Source organism: Triturus cristatus, chromosome 5_1, assembly GCF_964204655.1.
Source record: "Triturus cristatus chromosome 5_1, aTriCri1.1, whole genome shotgun sequence".
Classification (NCBI taxonomy): domain Eukaryota; kingdom Metazoa; phylum Chordata; class Amphibia; order Caudata; family Salamandridae; genus Triturus; species Triturus cristatus.
Genome location: NC_140587.1, coordinates 897,825,741 through 897,840,031, shown reverse-complemented (window position 1 = coordinate 897,840,031; position 14,291 = coordinate 897,825,741).

Genomic DNA, 14,291 nt, shown 5'->3' with positions numbered 1-14,291 from the left:
GTTGGCAGGAGGTGTTACACACAAATTGTGATTCATTTGGAAGTGTTACCAACACACAGGCGCACGCCCCCAATAGCTGGTTTAAGATTATTTATAGATATGTTCTCAGCCACATAACGCTGCACTCACAGCGAGAATAAATACATCTCCCCACAACATCCGAAAATCGAAAGAAGCAGCCGCCCCTGCCTGCCCTTTTCTGCTTAGAAGCCCTCGCACTGCCTCTCTTGCATTGTGAGTGGGGAGCTCTTAATTACAGGTATGTTGACTCTCGCCGGGGAGTGCGTCCAACGCGATGCCCCTCTCAGTAGAGACACCCGCCTCCCCCCAGCAACAGTCTGCTCAGGAACCACCTGAGTGATTCACGGCATTGTGTGGGAAGGAGAGGCACTTGGCGAAGTTTGGGCTAACAAGTGTCCTGGCAGTGCTTTGTTACCACCCTTGGCCGTGGTAAACGGCTGTTCATGGAGTCGTTGCAGAATGTGCAGCTTTCCAGTGGAAATGAAACAGCAGCATGACGCGTGATGTGCAAGGTCTTGTGCACTTGGAGAACGGCAGCGAGGCAAAATTAGCTAGTATTTTGCCGTTTTTAAATATAAATACAGACAAAGGAAATATAGATTTCCGTCTGTATTTATATGTAAATATCCGTAAAAACGGAAAACCGGGAGCCCTAATCATGAGTAACATCTACAATACTCCGCACATATGTAAGCCCTGCACTCCCCAGTTGGTTGACCCATCATGCCCCTTGGAAACAATGAAAATCCGGACACAACAGCTAATAACTCGATATCCAATTAGACAGAGGATATGGTGTCTAGGAATTGTTGAGCACAGCCAGACTATGAAGGCATGCCACCTCTTGTTCACTGTGAAAGAAACAGTATTGGTGCATCCAAGGGCAAATAACTGACGCCAATGCTGAAGGTGTCCCTACACTCAGAGCACTGTGAGTAATTAGGAAAGCCAAAATAAATACATTGTGAACCCTTGGGAATCACAACACTTTACACAATCAACATGTTTGGAATGTGTGAATGTGCCACTTTTTGATCAGAACACACATGTGCCTGGATAACAGAAGTCACACAAGGAGGTGCACAAAAAACTACTTTTACACAGTCATTGTATGAGCTGGCAGCCCAAATCAAATTAGCCACAGTAAAGAAGAAATGGGGTATCAGTAAGTACATGTACATGGCACCATGGTGGTTTGGATGACTTGATACTCGTAAGTTGGTATCAGCAACAACCAAGGACTTACCCAAATGCAACCACACAGTGGGAACATGTATATGTATGATCTCTAAACAAATATTTGTCAAAACTGTGCCTTCGTTTCTAATGTGCCAGCGTGTCCAAGAAAAGTGTAAAGGTGGTGTCTTGTGCACTTCCTTGGGAGACATCTGTCATGCAGGCACATTATTGTCATTCACCACAAAACATCAAAGTCATGCATATCAACTATTGAGACATGTTGACAAGTGTAGTGAGTGCCAACGTCCAAGACTGCTTGACTAACAACTTGAATCATGCCACCTGTCACATGGCCATCTGTAACATCATGACACATTTGGCAACACATCTGACCCACTACCTGTCATGTGAAGTGGCACACATGTCCAAACTCAGGACAATGCATTAGCTGATGGCCCTGCAATTGTGTCGGAACAAGGAGCACCTGCACTGAGGAGACACCCTCATGGGAACCAAGATTGTCCACACAGATGTCAGCACACACAGACCAAACTACGTAGCATCTGGACCACACACCGGTGCCAAAAAATGGATGAGCAGGAACCATGTCTTTTAAATTTTGACACATGCTGCAAAGCACAAACATTAAACCCTGCACAACATGACTGGGTCACTGCATGTTGAGTGTCTGTCCAGACAATTATCACACACATGTCAGACCTGGCAAGGAGACATAAGGTTTGGACATGTAGGACCTGCCCGCACAAACCCCCCCTACCTGAGACAATGTGATTGAGACAGAGCAAGTACTTACACCTCTTAATCTGGGTTTACTAAAATGTGCATCAAGAACTCCTAAATGTACTCAACATCACTTCATGCGGCTGACCACACATATTAGTGACAAACAACCATCATCAGATAGTTGTACATAGACACACAGGCACTGGCCAGTGTGAGTATGCACAAGCCAAATGGGGTCACCCTGTACAGTGGACACATGTAGCAAACTTTACGTAAATACAAATGAGGCCAGGGAACAATGCCACAGAGGCCAACCTATGCTGAACACACCGATAATGTCCACAGTGTTGGATGACACACATGATTCCTAGGAAAAGGTGTCTCAGGGGACTGTAGTGGGCACACTGCTCCATGGTCCTGGATAGATTTGACTGCAACAGGAGCAACTGTCCCCGCACTATGCATATCTCCCACTCATGCACATCATGTCTGAGGCCACAACATCGGTCATGCATGCTGCAAGTCTGTTCATTTTAAGCCTCACACTCCTATGTTGAGACTCAGCAACAGTGCCAACAATTATGGACCCCCAAATGACTGAACAGGACAGGGCACAGGCAAGGTACCAACACATGTCAAAGACCACCCCCACACATGATGCTGCAAGCATTGTGCACTTGGATTAACTGGCAGCATAGATGACCATGTGCAAGAGTGATTACACACAGACCAGGGAACACATGTGAAGGAGGGGAAGGGAGGAAGAACAGCACTGGTTGACTTGGGGGAACAGGATATGCACTGCACATATAAACCCTGGCAGTGTATCCAGGCAACTGAGCACTTCCAAAAGCTGGTGACACACAACAAACACACATGTACCTACCCCCTCCTTGCTGCTGTCTCTCCTGTAACCGCCTATCCATGTTAGGGAAGACCACCACCAGGACACGCTTCATTTGGTGGGTCAGTCGTCGACGCCCGCCGTGGGGGCGTAGAGGTGAGTCTCCCATCAGGACCCGGGCGATCCTCCTGGTCCAGTACCGGATGTCCTGCCAGCGTTTCCTCACTTGGGGTAGGCGCCGACACCGACCCTCCACCGACATCACGGCCCTGACGGCCCGCTTCAAAATTCTCCCCTTCTCGTAGGCGGTTTCTCGTGGACGTGTACAACAAGTGTGTACACGGACGTGTACTACGGTAGTACACATCCGTGTACACACTGGTCGTACACGTACGTGTGTACGGTCCTTACACACACGCGTACTCCTACGCCAACACCAATATAGTGATACGTACCGTACACACACCCGCAGAGCATGTGTACAGTGCGTTTCACATCTTCCACTGGTGATAGAAGGTGCACAGGACAGGAATGGAGGTCTCACACTCGCACAAGGCTGAACATCAAGTCATTGTCAGTGCAGTTCTTCTTGTGCAGGGACTATGTGTGTCAGGCTGTGATATGGCACTTTTCTCCTCATGTTTTTGCACAATGGATGTGTGATGATCTCTGGACAGATTGCATGTGTGATGGGGCACTATGTGGCACACTTCCCCTTCACATTTTGCACATGTGTGCATGTAGTGCAAACGTGTCAGAAACTGCATCACTGGTATGGCACAGTCACCAACATCCGCAACTGTCCCCTGATGCCAGGGACAGGGACACTGACAACTGACATCTCACTACCAGCGTGGCCCGATGTGACTATGTCGTGTGTGTCATGTGTTCCCATGAGCTTGCTGTTGGTGTTCCGTCAACTGCATCTGCTGTTGCTGCATCCAACATGTGTCTGTGCGTAGATGGCCATGGCACACATATACACACAACATGCCACATGTGGATTCACACGTTACGTGTGTCTGGATGCTTTGAACATGTTCTTTTGACATGAGGACATATCTGCGTCGTCTCCATGTCTGTGTTTTCTTTTTTCACGTGTACCCCTTCATCGCAATGTGTGTGAGCTGCTAATTTTTAATGACATGTGCCCTGTGCGTCTAGGTTGCCGCCAGCTGTCTGTATTAGATGACATCTTTCAAAAGCAGATATGTGGATGTATGTCACTCCTGTGATGTCTCTGGCTGTTCACTCACACTGGCCCACAGCTTGTCTCAGGGCATGTAATGTAGAACTTGACAATCAACGGTTGTAGCTGGCTCTTCGTAGGAGTCGCATCTGGCTGGCATACGTGCCCTGGATGTATTGCACAGACCAGACTCTGTATTTTGCAGATGTGTATTAGCAGTTGAACATGTGCTCAGTTTATTGACATTGGTGTTGTGATGTACTCACTCTTCGTTATTCCTTCCAAATTTCTGCAGGGCACCGCCTCTCCCCCGACCAATGCCAGACTTGGGTGCCATGAGGGAACGTGACTGCATACGCCATTACAGATTCACCCAACAGTTAATTGAGGACCTGACAAACAGGCTGGCACCACACCTCCAACCGCGACACAGTTTTCCTACTGCGCTGACCCCCAAGATGAAGGTGATGGCAGCCCTACATTTTTTTGCAACAGGTACTTTTCAATTCACCATAGCTGATGTGGGTGGCATGTCCCAGACCATGTTCAGCCGTGTCCTACATGATGTTTTAGAAGGCATGTTGGAGCACCTGGATGAATTCATCCATTTTCCGACTCGTGAGTAGGCCTGGACGGTAAATTCCGTTCCGCTCGCGGAATTTCGGTAATTTCGCGTTCCGCGGAGAACGCGAAATTGCCCAAAATGCTGCTTTCCGCGACTTCACGAAATTTTTTCTTGTTTGCGTTCTCAAAATGCGTGTTCGCGAGATATTTCTCCCCGAGCACGCAAACAGCAACTGTGAAAAGGAAAAAAGCATCGCGAACATGCAATTCCGCGTGTTCGCGGAATTTCTGCGTGTTCGCGGAGATTTTTTACCGTTTCTTGGAGATTTGCGTAACGCGGTTATGCAAATTCCGCCCACCCCTACTCGTGAGCAGTTGACGGGTGTCAAGGGTGAGTTCTATGCCCTGGGAGAGAAGCCCCATGTAATTGGGTCCATTGATGGGACACATGTGGCTTTGTTGCCACCACAGGCACAGGAGGTAGCCTATCGAAACCGAAAACATTATCACTCCATTAATGCCCTTGTGGTGTGTCTTGCTAACATGCTGATTTCCCATGTCTGTGCACGGTTTCCAGGGTCAGCACACGATGCCTATATCATGAGGCATAGCAGGGTGCCAGAAGTGATGCTGCGGCTGCACAATGAACAAGCATGTCTTGTTGGTGGGTATACTCTGTTTGTCCTGTATTTAGCGGTATCTTTGTATCTTACAGCTTCTCCTGACCCACTTCTGTACATGATGTTTCCATGTAGGGGACTCTGGCTATCCCAACATGCCATGGCTGATGACGCCTGTCCGCAACCCCAGAACAGCTGCAGATCACCGTTACAACAACACCCATGGACAGACCAGGTGAGTGATTGAGAGGACGTTTGGCCTCCTGAAGAGCAGATTCCGGTGCCTTCAAAAGACAGGCGGATCCCTCCCATATGCACCGGTCAAGGTCTGCAAAATCTTCATTGTGTGCTGCATGCTGCACAACATGGCAGTGGAGAAAGCTCTGCCACTCATCCTGGATCCGGATGAGCAGGAACATCCACCCATGGAGGATAAAGGGCATGGTCACGAGGCAAGTGAGGAGGAGGAGGATGAGGAGGAGGACATCCGGAGTCAGCTCATACGCAACTTCTTCTCATAATGGTGAGTCCCTGGGTCTGAGTGTGCACGCTTTTAGCCCTGTGTGGCATGTGTTGTGATGTGTGTGTCCAGCTGACTGTATGCTAAGTTACTTAGAGGTGTGTTCTGATGTGGCACTCGAGTGATGATGTCATTCCACACAGTGTGGATGAGACAGTAAATTTAAAACTAGCATGGTGACAACCTTATTGCTGTATAGTCAATGACCATGCATGCGGTTGAGTATCTTTTCAGTGACTTCTTGTGTTTCTGTCATCCCCAGGTATTTGCGCATGTTGTCTGCTCGTGGCATCGTTGGGCTCCTGCTATTCCTCATGAGTATTGCAACGTGTGCTGAATCAGCGTTACATGCATGGACATGGTGAAAATTCTCCTTTGGGTAGGATTGCAACAAGGCATTTTGGGTGTGGTAGTTGTTTGGAATGTGTGGGCACTGCTCCTGTGCATGTTTTGTTACTATGCATACATGTCGACTCATCATGGGGCACCTGACATGTAGCATTACTCCCATGACTTGATAGTCACCCTACGTGGCAGTTATCTGTAATGGGATTGTGGATTGTGAGGAAGGCATCAATGTGTGTGAAAGTTCCCTCTGAAACATACGGGAGGCTACGGGTGGACATAGTGTGAGACATCCCCATAAGAGGCTCAATGGGGAATTGCAGCCTCTCCGTGTAACAGCAGGGGTTGTTTGGCTTACCCCCTTCACTTGTGTGCCAGTTCAATGGATTTACAGCATCTGTGGTGTGAAGGTGGTGTCCAGTGTAGGTCCCACATATTCAGCCAAATGACCTGTGAGTCTGTTCATATTGATGCATTTCCCTTACTGTTGGCCTGAGTAATAAAGGTGCCTCATCTCTGTCAATGCAGGTCTTTTGCAACTGTGCATGCGGCATCTCTGGCATAGTTGTCAAAGATTGTGCATATGAGTCTATGTGTAGATGAGCAACATGCATGGCGTTCTTCATGGATTAGAATCTCTCTTGTGCATGAAGTTCATGGTTGTGTATGTATTTGGCCATGTTGGTCCCCACAACGGGCCCTCAACACCTGCTGAGGGTGTGTTTTCTGTGCGCAGCTCGGCCTTCAGTTTCATGATCCGGTGTCAGTCATCTTTGGTGATTGTTGCAGTAGGACTTTCTGACATCCTTGTCTTTGTGTGCAAATTTTGGCATATTTTCCAGGACATGCCGCCTGCTGCTGCAGCCCCTGCAGCAAGGGCACACAGAGTTTCCTGATATGGCAACACACATGCCTCAAAGATGCTCCTCCCTTCCTCCCTCCACCCATTCATTTGGCTGGCATCAGGTTGTCTGTGCCACTGTTGCGGCTACGCGGTGCCGTCTGCACATGCAACGTGCACATTGCACGACCCTCATGTCCTTGCATGACCCACATCACACTACAGTCTGATGTTGCAGCCACCCTCCATGCAATGTCCATCCGCTTATCTACCGGCTTATCTACCGGCTGCTCTGAGGCATACCCTAAGCGCACACACAACACCTTTGCATGATAAGTGTGCAACTCCGACTGCCTACACAGCACTGCCACACCTTCCAGGCCCTGTTACACCAACCAGGTCATGTCCCTCCTACTCCCCACTGGTCCTGTACTCAAGCAAGGGCATGTGCGTGGGAGTCAAGGCTTCTGCATGAAGTATGATGTCGTCATCTGGCACATGGCCCAGGTATCATCTCTCAGCGTGTCAATCTACAATGTGTCCAGGACCCCCCTCACCACCATCACATGTGCACAGCACCTCATCATCAGCTTTTATGCCATTGACAGCCAGGTGCTCCTCACCCTCACCAAAGACACCAACATTGCCAGTTCAAACAATCAAGAATGCATGATATCCATTGATGGATGGCGGAACATCAGCCACCTGAGGCTGGACTTGTACAGGACTGAGGTAATCATCGGCAGATTGTCCCCTTACAGCTGGGTCAACTGCTTGTGTCCCACCCGCAAGAGCCCTGCACAGGCACCCAGTGGGTATGCACACAAGATGGTGTGCATCATGTATTGCTTGCTCACATTTGCCATGGTAATCACCAGCATCTGTACCTCAGGCTGCAACACCCTCTGCATTATGCACATGATCCACAGATAGATCCACTCCAAGGAAAGACAGACCATCCCCCAGGTCCACGACAACATCTGTGTCAAATACTGCCCTGCCCTCTACGGAGCTAGTACATCCACACTCCCTGGAAACTAGTACACATCCAGGGTGCATCTGCACACCTCAGCTTCAACATCCCGCGCCCCAGCCACATCACCGTCCAGCAGAGATAGCTGCAAGGGATCACTGTGTGCTGCAGGATGACCTTCAGACTCCCCACCCACACTCAGGAGGCAGGCCACAACCCCGACCCAAAACCAACCTTGTACCACTGTCATCCGAGACCCCGCTGTGCCATCTCCGTGCATCCAACCTTGCCCTGGACACCATTCTTCACATCCACCGTACTCCAGCATGCAGGACATAGTTCTCCCACCTGGGAAAACATACCTGGGACTCCCTCTCTGGGAACCTCCAAATGAGGCGTGACCTCTACGCCTTAATGTTACTCTTCCAAATAGGTCTGTCCGCACAGTGTTGCAATCCCCCCCTCAGCAGCTTGAGGCCATCACAGGTGAGTATTGTGCTCCATGTCTGAATTGAATGACACATTGTGACCCATGTGTGTCCTGTGCCAGACCCAGATCCAAGGGTATGGATGGGTGGAGTTAGTTCAACACTGAGGCATAGTTTGACATTTACACATACATATGTTGTGGACTAATGCAAAATGACTGCAACATCTCATGATACCAAATAAATATTGGGGTGCATGTTTTGGTAGATGAAATCAGGTGCTCTACCGGGTGCATGGAATCCAAAGTTCACAGGGGGAGATGGTATCCTTGGCATTAGAAGTCATCAGAGTCCAGACCACAGTGTTGGTCATCATTGGTCAGACGGTGACCAGCAAGTCCATGTGGCAGAGAATGTCATTGGATGTGGTGCTGCTATTGTGCCAGAGGGCCAGGTGCCAGGCCAGGTGACCTGGGAGATGTGGATGGTCCGCTGCCTCTCATGGTCTTTTCCGTGGACGACCCACCTTCCTCCGGGGACCCTCAGATGCAGGCCTTGACGATGTTTGGGACGCTCCGTCGGACGAATCCTCCTCCTCCTCCTCCCTCCCTGTGCCTGGTGCTGGTCTGCGCCTGGTGTCACAGGGAGGGTTGCCCATGTTGTCGGCGATCCGACGGAGTGAATGGCTTATGTCCCTTTGCACCGCCAGGAGCTCACCCAGTCTTGCCTCCATCCGTCCTTGGTGTTGTTGTTGACTGGCGTGTTGCTCGGCCTGCAGGTTCTTCATCTCGTCAAGGGTCCCCTTCATCTCTGTGAGGCTCCCCACTACCTGGCTGATGCCCCTGGTGTCACACCGGTATGTGTCCAGGATGTGGCATATGTGTGACATACCGGTTCCCTCAGCTGGCTGGTCAGGTTCGAGCCTCCGCCTGCCTCCACTCCCACCACCCCTGCCCACACGAGCCTGGCCTGCCGTTGTGGGCACATCGGGTCTACGGGACCCCTGAGGGATGGCATTTGCAGGGTTGCCTGCCTCCTCCTGGGTGCCCGGAGAACCTTGTCCCTCCTGGTCAGACTGGCTGTGTTGTTCAGTGCGAGCAGGGCTCCTGGGTGTCTCCTGGGATGTGGCAGGAATGGGGGTGGTGGTTGGCACAGATGTACCTGAAGCAGGTGCTGCAGGGGCTTGGGCACCAGAGGGGCCAGGTTGGTCGGGGTCATCCACGGAGTGGTGAGAGTCGTCGCTGCTGGTGGGATCATCTTCACGCGGAGCCTGGGACTGTGATTCTTCCCCCCATTGTTGGGGGGAGATCCATGACCTTGCCCTGTGTGTGAGAGAGAGACAATGTCAATGCTGTTTCATGCGACATCCATGTTTCATATATATTCAAGTTGGCACAGTTCCTCCAGGTAGTTGGATGTGCCTAGCATTCCTCTCAATGTCCACTTGTGGATGGGTATGTTGCGGGGGACAGATTGATATGTTCTCCTGAGTGTTTGACCTGTAGAATTGTGGCTAGAATGCTTATTTGGCTATGGATTGATCTTGTTGTGTCACATGTCCATTGTGAGAGTGGATGAATCCGTTGCCGGCCCCAGGGGTGTGTGCTTGTGTAAGGGGGGGTTGTGACCGGGCCTGCTGTTGTGTGTAGTGTGATTTGTCATTGGGTCTCCCAGGTGACGTGTCTGTCCCTTCATGGTGCATGCTGGCATGACAGTGAATGTCAGTTCCTGTGCTAGATATCTGAGCTAGTGGAGTTGGGGTTTGAGTGTACAGTGGTCACAGGAGGGCCTTGTGATGCATACAGCAGGGCCAAGTGTCAGCTACCTTGTCAGTACTTTGCCAGTCCCTGTGCCTTGGCCATGGTGCATGGGTATGTACCTAGGCCATATGGGCTGAGGGCATTGGTGTCTGCTTCTGAGTGTCACAATGTGTTTTGTGAGGCCCACCCTCCCAGCATCCCGGACATCCAGTCTTGGGTTTGTGGTTTGTGTAGCCTGGGACATGGCATGGCCTTGCTTAGTGAATGGGGCATGGACATGTTAGTGGCATGAGCGTGGTTTTTGAGTGTGGTTGTGTCCGGTGAGGGCTTGGGGCTAGTTGCGTGCATTTGGTGTATTTGGGGTGTGGATGCCATTGCCCCCATGTTACGTAAGTAGTTTGTGTACTCACCAGGCTCTCGAACTCCTTCGACTCTGTGTACTCCCACCGGCGGAAGCAGGGCCATCACCTTCTCCTCCCAGGGATGGTAATGTACAGGTCTGTGGGGCAGCCCACCTCCAGTGATGTTGCTCTGGGCGTATTCCTCGTTCATTTTCCGCTTGACTGCCCTGCGCAGATAGTACCACCTGGCTTGGCATTCATGCCTGGTCCTTCGGATGGGCGCAACAGCATTCACCTTATCGACGATCCTCTGCCACAGGCTAGTTTTTTGGGCTATGCTGGTCTGTCTGACCAATGTTCCAAACAGCTGTGGCTCGACTCTGATGACTTCATTGACAAGGAGGTCCAGCTCCACCCTTGTGAACTTTGGATTCTTGTCTGTGGGAATGGTGTGGGGTGTGGGTGTGGATGGTTGTGGGTGTGTGGGTGTGAATGTGACTGTGTGTGTGAATGTGAAGAGGGGGTGTTTGTGAAGGAGGTTGTGTGAAGGTGTGTAAGTTAAGGTGTAGTTAAGGTGTGAGTAAGGTTCAGTTGTTTGTCTGTGGGGTCTGGCAGCAGTGGGTCTGTTGCAAAGGCTCATGGGTTGTGTGTGTGGGCCCTTTTTATTGGTCCATTTGTGGGTGTGGCTGGGTTTGAATTTGTGGTGGGTGTGTTATAAGAGGTGGTTGGGATTTAGGGCCTCTGTTTGCCTGTTTGGATGTGCCAGGTCAGTCATTGAGATGTATTTTGTCATGTAGACGTGTTTTGTGGTGTTGTGCGAGTCGAATTGACCCTCCTTGTGCTGTTTTACAGTGTCCTGGTCTGTACGAGTATTTTTCGCATAAGTAAGGTCCCTACATACACGATGCTGGGTGGGGTGCTGGGGTACGGTGTTGGGGTACAGTGCGTACAGGTTCGGGGCTGGGGTACGGTCCTGGGGTGCGGCACGTACAGGTGGGGGGCTGGGGTACAGTGTTGGGGTACGGTGCGTACAGGTGCGGGGCTGGGGTATGGTGTTGGTATACGGTGCGTATAGGTACGGGGCTGGGGTACGGGTCTTGGGTGTGGCGCGTACGGGTGGGGGGCTGGGGTATGGTGTTGGTGTATGGTGCGTACAGGTACAGGGCTGGGGTATGGTGTTGGGGTATTGCACGTACAGGTGCGGGGCAGGGGTACAGTGTGTACAGGTACGGGGCTGGGGTACGGGCCTGGGGTGCAGCGCATACAGGTGGGGGGCTGGGTTACGGTGTTGGGGTATGGTGCATACAGTTACGGGGCTGGGGTACGGTGTTGGTGTACGGTGCGTACAGGTACGGGGCTGGGGTACGGGTCTGGGGTGCGGCGCATACAGGTGGGGGGCTGGGGTACGGTGTTGGGGTATGGTGCGTACAGTTACGGGGCTGGGGTACAGGCCTGAGGTGCAGGCAGTACGGTCCTGGGGTACGGTGCGTACAGGTACGGGGCTGGGATAGGTGCATGGGGTGCGGCGCGTACAGGTGGGGGGCTGGGGTACGGGCCTGGGGTACGGTGCGTACAGGTACGGGGCTGGGGTACGGGCCTGGGGTGCGGCGCATACAGGCACTACGGCCCTGGGGTACGGTGCGTACAGGTACGGGGCTGGGATAGGGGCCTAGGGTGTGGCGCGTACAGGTGGGGGGCTGGGGTACGGGCCTGGGGTACGGTGCGTACAGGTACGGGGCTGGGAGATGGGCCTGGGGTGCGGTGCGTACAGGTGCGGGGCTGGGGTACAGTCGTGGGGAACGGTGCGTACAGGTATGGGGCTGAGGTACGCGCCTGGGGTGTGGCGCATACAGGTGGGGGGCTGGGGTATGGGCCTGGGATACGGTGCATGCAGGTGCGGGGCTGGGAGACGGGCCTTGGGTGCGGCGCATACAGGTGCGGGGCTGGGGTACGGTCCTGGGGTATGGGGCGGAGGGGGGGTACGGTGCTGACATACGGGGGTACGGTGCTGACATATGCGGGGGGAGGGGGGGCTGTACGACTCATATCCGGGCACAAGTTTACCCATGTACATGTGTGCTACAGCGTTCGCTCAGTACGGGGCCTTGTACATGCAGTAGTTTATTTGGACGGGCGGTACGGATCGTACTTGCGTGCTCGGACTTCTGTTTTACGATTTGCACATAAAAATGTCCGTCTCCCTCTCGTACACTTTTCCCGACGCTATTCGTATGTATTTTTCACGTATGAATCGTACTTCGCCGTTTGTACGGGCCTTGTACGATTCATACGTAAAAAAATACGGATACGAGTTGGACGGTAAATTTTTTTAACGGATCGGAATCGGCACCCAAGAAGAAATCCAGTCAGAAGAAGACATAGCAGTGCAGTCTCTCTTTCTCATTTCAACTCCCCTTTCCCCCTCTCTCCTAGCTGTGAGCATTGAAACTCGCAGCTAGGGTAGTCAGGAATTGAGGAATACGCATCGGCTCCTGTGGAAGCTACAGTTTGGTATAGGTACTTGACACCTATACAGTTAAACACACTCAAGTTCACTTACTCATAAAAATAGTACCACATTCTTGCGCTCCTATACAATCATTGATACAAGCACACACTCATCCATACAGACACTCTCACAATCACACACTCTCACATATACCCACTTATATACTCTTACACATATATATACTGCCTTTCACATATGTAGTTAGTCACACATGTACCACTGAGATATACATTCAATCCCTAACACACCCATACATACACTCACCCAACCATACAGTCCATCACAGATGCACTCTTAAAACCATGCACCCATAGAATCACCCATTCACACATCTATGCATAGAGTCACACACACCCTACCCACACAAACACTCAGGCACCCATACAGATACTCAGGCAACCAATCAATAACCCATATAGACACTCATATAGCTATTCACAAAACCATGCAGCCACTTATACACCAACACACAGACACATACAGAAATTCACACAGTTTAGTCACTAGTCTGCAGTAAGATACATTTAATGACTCACTTATAGAGTCAGTTACGCACCTAGAAAATCATCCATTCGAACACTTGTACACCCACTCATTCTTCAACAGACCTTTCCCTATATATATTAAACATATTAAAACTGTAGAGAAACACATACTTACTGGATGATGTCATCAGTGATGTCACTGACCATTTCAACGAAACTTCGCGAAATTTTCCAAACTTTTGGCCAGCTCCGGTCCGCTCTTATCCTGAAAATTTCACGGTGATTCGTCAAGCGGGGCCGAGAAAAAGGGGGGTCCCAAAACGCATTTTCCCCATGCATTTTCCCATAGGACCTGTTGAAGCAGCTACAGCCCGAACTGCTGAACGAAATCACACCAAATTTGACAAAGAGGTAGTCCTCAGTTCAGACTCGTGCCTTTTGCTTAAATGGTGTAAATCCGTTCAGTAGTTCCTGAGAAAATTAGAGTTAAATAGATAGATATTTCTGGGCGGAGCCTATCCACACATCTCATCGTGAGATCTGATTGGCTGTCAGTACTTCATCCAAGAAGTGTTGGCAGCCATCTTGGGACCAATATACATGATAGCACCTCATTAAAAAGCATTGCAGTTAATAGAAGGGTTTAAGACTTTAGTTACATTATAAATCATTTGTTGATGGTACCATACTCATTTTAGGAGTTGTGGTGTGTTCTAAGGTGATTTTGCCATGTGAAAAAGCCTTCTGCTGTGATATCATGAATCATGTTTGAGAGAAAACTATTTTCTCATGCTTTTCCCACAGAGGTTTGGAAGGTGATCTATAAGCTAAACACTAGAGCATATTTTCTGTAAATTCACATTATCTTTCTCAGTCATGTGAGAATGAAGTCTGAAATTCTCAGTAAAACATGTACATCCAACAAGGG